This window comes from Electrophorus electricus, chromosome 13 (genome assembly GCF_013358815.1).
Source record: "Electrophorus electricus isolate fEleEle1 chromosome 13, fEleEle1.pri, whole genome shotgun sequence".
In the NCBI taxonomy this organism is placed as follows: Eukaryota; Metazoa; Chordata; class Actinopteri; order Gymnotiformes; family Gymnotidae; genus Electrophorus; species Electrophorus electricus.
The window spans coordinates 15,168,380-15,174,379 of NC_049547.1; the positions used below are offsets into that span (position 1 = coordinate 15,168,380).

The 6,000-nt window shown below is 42.6% G+C and overlaps 1 protein-coding gene across 4 annotated transcripts in view; it reads right to left on the bottom strand.

The window, feature by feature from the left end:
- The window catches only part of tiam2a (TIAM Rac1 associated GEF 2a), a 54,360-nt gene extending 49,851 nt beyond the window's left edge, over nucleotides 1-4,509 (bottom strand). For 3 of the 4 annotated variants that reach the window (XM_035533174.1, XM_035533173.1, XM_027001486.2), the window contains exon 1: nucleotides 4,287-4,509. The gene's annotated coding sequence lies outside the window, so the exon portion shown is untranslated. Of the gene's footprint in view, nucleotides 1-3,989; nucleotides 4,109-4,286 lie in introns of those variants that run through there. The other variant, XM_035533171.1, reaches the window with a different exon arrangement.
- Between the last annotated feature and the right edge of the window lie 1,491 nt (nucleotides 4,510-6,000).

Below are 6,000 nucleotides of genomic sequence, written 5' to 3' on the forward strand. Positions count from 1 at the left end.
CACGATTCAAACCTGGAAAGTACATAACACTGTTAAAGTAGACATGTGGGTGGTGTAACCCTAACGTGTTTCCAAAAGGTAGATGTATCTAAACCAAGCCAGGTGTTGCATCTAAACCAAGTCAGGTCTTGTCACTCTAAATTCAGGCTGATAAAGCCATATCGAGAAAAGGGAAGCATCATACGTTGATGATGCACAGAGAAGCAGGCACTTGAGAGGCTCCCTACCACCCATACAGAGCAAGAGTGAAACGAGCTACGAGTGGACTGAGAAGTGTCCAGACTCAGACTGCTTGAGAACCACCATCTTAACACTCATTACAATATAAATCTGCAACTTGACATAGCACAAACAGATTAGATAAAGATGACCCATTTTGTTATAGTAAAGAGCACTTGTAAGTTTGAGTTTAAACACCAAGTAACAAATATTACCAACAGTGCGAATAGTATACATTAATAGTATACATTAATTTCCTGCATTAGTGGTGAATAATATTTTTGCAAAAACACATCTTTTTGTTCTTCTTAACATCGCTGATGTTAAAACTGCAGTACGCACACACGACGTAAATGGGACCATGAAAGCCGAACCAAATACCCAGGAGGAAGAGGAGCACACATTACTCCCAACATCCATCATCAAGAAACAATAGATGGAGTCCTCGGGAAGTGCCCATTCTGTTTCTGTTACTTCTGTCCCAGCTGTGTTTGCACTTGTCATTAGAGTGAGGGGAGCGTCTGTCGATGCCGAGTGACTGCTGGACTCAACCAATCTATAAAGGTTTCAATTAGCGATTGGCCCAGACATGGCAGACCATGAGCGTCCTTAGCCAATATGCCTGTCGGTGGACACTGCTCTACACACAAAATAACAAGCTCTGTAGACAGTCTGTAGATCCGTAACCGAAGGCAATCTGCCCCATGGTGCCCTGATCAAACTATATTTAGGTTTATGAATATCTGAGTTGAGACAGAGAGTGAGTTGGGGGGAGGGGCATGGCTGGGAAGGTGTCATGGTCCTATTCATGGATAACATCTTAAGTACATGGAGCCTACCGCTCAAAATTAAGTATCTTATATAAGTGTGCACACAGCAGTAATGTAAAATCAACATGCACATGGTTTCCCAGTTCCAGGTATTGAAAGTCAATGAGGCTAAAGTAAAAATCTGACCATGTTAACAGAGAAACACCTCACAACAAAAATAACCCATGCATTACCCTGAAAAGCAGCCAATTGGCCCTCGAAAAGCACAATGAAAAATGACACCCAATCAGACACATGTTGCCCATGTCTGCATTAGCAGCAACTCTAGGCATGGAGTGTGAACCACTCATTGTGTTTAGTGGGGATCCAACCATATGTACGGCTAGATAATGGATGAGAGGTCTTGAATAGACACAGAAGCACTTCTGCTGGAACAAAACAAGCATAATTACAGGGCTGTGTACGAATGGACTGGAAAGCCCACGGAAAAATGCATCAGAGTGGTTCAAAAGGGTATTCAGAGTCATACAATGCTAAACATGACATTGAGATTACAAAAAGAATATACATGTTTTCCATGCTTCCCAAATACTACAAATGCCATGTGGTGAGGTGCTTGGCCCCAGACAGCTAAACTGCACTCTGACCTCTCCTTATATTTAGCACAATCGCTTTTAGTTGACGGCTCATTTAAAACATCACTTAAGCGCTCGCTGATGCTTAAATCTCCAGCTCCTTTCTGAAACACACAAGACAAAGCTGAGGTGTGATATAAACAAACAACTGAATTCAAATCATGACATTCATTTCTCGCCATTAAGGGGCTGTCGACTTGATCACAGGCGAACCAGCGGCTTCCATCTGTTCAGCTAGGTGGTCCCTCTCAAATGGACAATCAGCAGGTGGATTTTGTGCCTGTACTTGTGCATACCGTTATTCTGTCTCCTTCGACTACTGCTTACAAAATGTCTGCATTTAGTAAATCGCTGGTCAAAAGTAAAAAGCCATGCAGTCTTAGCCCCTCGGCCTTGTTGCTGGACACGACAGGGTGTTGAGCAGACCTGCGGTAGGGAGGTCTGGCTTGGTGCTGGAAGGAAGGGCTGGCCAGGGGAAAGCCACCCACGACACTCATTTGCTGGCTGCCTGGTTGCTGGACAGTGGTTCAGTCCCTCCATGAAGTTTTCATCACCCATCTTAGCTCACCTGCTTTTAATAGCCACCTAGTGAAACACAGGCGTCCACGTGCTGAGACGCAACACTTCTGATGCTGCTCTACAGCCATATATCATCTTTACCACAGAAAGGATCGATACCACCGCAGTCAAGACCTTCTGCTAAACTAAAGAGACAAGTGTTCGATGTAGCACTAGAGCTTGATTTGTTATTTTAACTGACGAGGTGAATAAAGAACTTTTAAAGAAAGGGAAACTGGCATAAAGGATCAAAGCACTGGAGACGGGCAACGTGCTCGCTACACAGCGCTGCCCTTCTGAGAGAGGTGGTCACGCATAGAGCTTCGTTCCTTTGTTCGCAGTCTTATACAAAGTAATCAGCCATCATTACACACACACACACACACCGTGACAATAAGCACCGATACCATAGTCTATTAAATCACAGGATACATCCTTTTATGGGAGGGGTTGGACAAAGTTGAGACATTCAATATATGTGCTTTCCTGTTAGTTGCTTGCATAATAGTGCTAGTTGTCTCTCAAAATCAGTAGTGAAGAGACCTGTAAAGAGAGAGAGGAGAAAAGGGAAACTACCACAACCAAAGCTATTGTTGTCTAGACATTACAGCTTTTGGCCATGTGCAGGACAGATCTGAAAACCATGAGAGGCAGCTATACAAATATGACTTAGACTTGGTGATGAGATTCAAGGAAGGAAAAATCAGCACAGTCTGGGATGCAATATCCATATATACACAAGAAAACCCTTGAACATACCGTCTCATAGCCAGATATTTAAAAAAAAAAAAACAAAAAAAAAACAACAACCACAACAACCCTGTAACATTCTTTGTGGTAGAAAATTCCTCACGGGAGAACATTTTAAGAAATGAAGGTCTCAAACAAACAAACAAACAAACAAACAAACAAACAAACAAACAATCTCAAGCCACTGAATTAAAGCCACACTCAACAACAGCAAAGAGCCCCCAACCTTAGTTTGCTCATAGGTCCAGTGTCAAAGAACAGCTTTAAATACATTCAAATGCTTTGTTTGTATATTTGATTTGCAAACATGAAGGTCAAAACCCTCTTTTTTCCTCTTAAAATTGGCTATGGTAGTTATACTTGCCAAATATGACATCTAAAAAAGTTTTTTTCTGTGAATTTATGTTGCAGCTCTAATAAGGTGAACACTATTCTGAATACATGTCCATTTAAGTGAAGCCAAAGTTTGCCAACACTTACAAAACAGGATAAATCAAATTAACCATAAAGTGGACATCATGGGGTTTTGTTACCATGACAGAAACCCCAGTGCCAAATGGCATGTCTGGGCCAGACTACACCAGCCAGGTTGTGTTTGTTCTGGCTCCTGACATACTCCGGGCTTCCAGGGGTGCTTTTTGTGCCGTGGCAGTATCATTCTTGAACCTGACACCGCACCCTACAGTTATACCGCGTCGCAAACAACAAAAGGTTGTAGCTAAAACATCAACAATATCGGAAACAAGGGCCCACCATATGGTTCGACTGTCGTCGTGTTATGACCGGTGTGTTGTATCACCGCAGGGTTTGTTTTGGTAAAGTCGTGGGTAAGGGACGAAAGAGTCAAAGGAAAGGCAACAAAACGCGCGTTGATCCTTGCGATAAAGAGCACACGGTCAACTAAAATGTACTGTCCCTTTAAGAGTCAATCAACACTACTACAAAGTACACCTAGGGTAAAGGGAACGTAAGGTTAATCTCCCTTCCATTTAAAAATTAAGTGTTAACTTTTAACAGAAAGTGTTGAGTTTTAATAAAAACGCTGGTTAAAACATACCCAAAGTTTGTTATAGTTCGGTTGGTTCCATCACCACTATGACCACGCGTAGTCTTTTCGGGTAACACACCGCAACAGCTGCACAAAAAATTAATAACTACCACTAAAAAGGCTGGAGCTACGAACACGTCCCAGCAAAGAACACAAATCACATAGTGGATCGGGGTGTTAAACACGCACACAGCAGGACGCTCTTTATTTCAGAGCGCAGTTCATTTTCAGCGACCTCAGAAGTTTGAACAGCCTCCTCCTACACAGCGCACACAAAGATACGAGAGGAAAGGTAACTTCACTCACCGAGCCTTACGCCGGTCCAGGCAGCAAACTGTTCGTTTCTCTAGCTTAGCCTATTGTTTCTTTTCTTTTCGGGTAACATGTAGGCCACCTCCGATAATAACGCCAATTTTATTCCTCAAGAACAAAGTCATGTACTTGAAATGATATCTCCCAGCAGGATTTAAATAAATAAAAATAAAAAACAGGACCCTACCCCGGCGTAAACTGCACGCACCTAACTGGGATTCCCTACTAGCGGTCCACGTTTTGTGTAGCCACGCCCCAAGGTGATTGACACCACAGTCCAGCAATCAGAATAGAGCGGCCCTGCATCTTATTAGAATGTGAGACGCGCAAAAGCCGGGCAGGAACACGTCTGGAGGTGCGCGGTTGCCAGTGGCACGTTTTCTTTCACCGTATTACAATGAAGTGTTCATAGTTCAGGACGCTCTCATATTGTAGAAACTTATATAAGCGTATGTTTTTTCTTAAGAGTTTGATCCTATTCGTTCTAGACTGATAAATGAACTTTCAAAATGTTACGTTTAAATCAACAGTAAGTTCTTTGGAATTTAAAAGCATTATCCGCTATGACTGCCCTTCCAAATGCTTTATGGAAATATGTGACGAATGTCATGACAGGACTGACCAACTGAAAAAAGGGCTATAATGCCCTAGTCAAACTTTCCCTTTCCAGAGAACTACACTGTACCAACGTTGTCAGATGCGTAAGCGTGACTATTGTACTTAATCGTGCATGCGCCTATCTTAATCTTTTATTTCCCTGACCAGTGTGTCATTGTTTCCTGCTTTGGATTCTTCCGAGATAAGTGCATCCAGCTGGTTTATTACCACGTAATAAAACATTAGGCATTAAAAACACACCATACCTGACATTTTCCAATTAGATTAATGATCACTTATCATCAAGTATTCTGAACTCTTGTCTGTGTGTTATTTGCTGCTGAAACAAATAAAACATGCATTGCATGCAGGGATACAATACAATTTGCATTTACTACACACATGCAGTGAGAATGGCGCTGCTGCTCTGGTGTGCTATAAGGACATGACTGCCAGCTCCCGGGGAGGTTGCTTGGCCTGTATCCAATTATGTGTAATTGACTTTGAATGACATACTGTCACCCTCACTCCCCAGACAATGCGGCCCTGTCTGGAAGAGATGCCGGCATGTCCAAGACATGTCTAATCTAGCACACCGGAACATTGTTATTTTGATCAGAGGCAACGCTTTAGGGCGCAAAAGGTGCTATAGGCAGTGATTAACAGTTGTGATGATTTTACAATGAGAAACAGAAAAAAAAGTGCTCCACAGCTAGCGACACTGCAGAGTACAAGTCAATGCCTGTACCACGTCTTGGTAGAATTCATATATCAAATTTAATATGCTCTAATAGCCATGAAAATAAGGTCGACATAGCAATTGTGTCACAGGCATAGTAAAGTGATTTTTTTTCTTCACACCGGATTCCCCGGCCACCTTTTATACAGCACGATCCAGCCATCATTACCTTCTCCTCTTCATAGCCAAGAGACAATACTCTCTCGGCTTCTGTAACCGGCACGGTAATTGGCCATGGTAATTTACCACAAGCCCTACGACAGAAGTTACTGGGGAGAAAAGTTTTCTGGGCTACGAGAAGGTGAGTGTGTGTGAGCTAGAAGAGGAGACTACAAGGATAAATCCTTCACTCAACAGCTAACTGGAAATCTG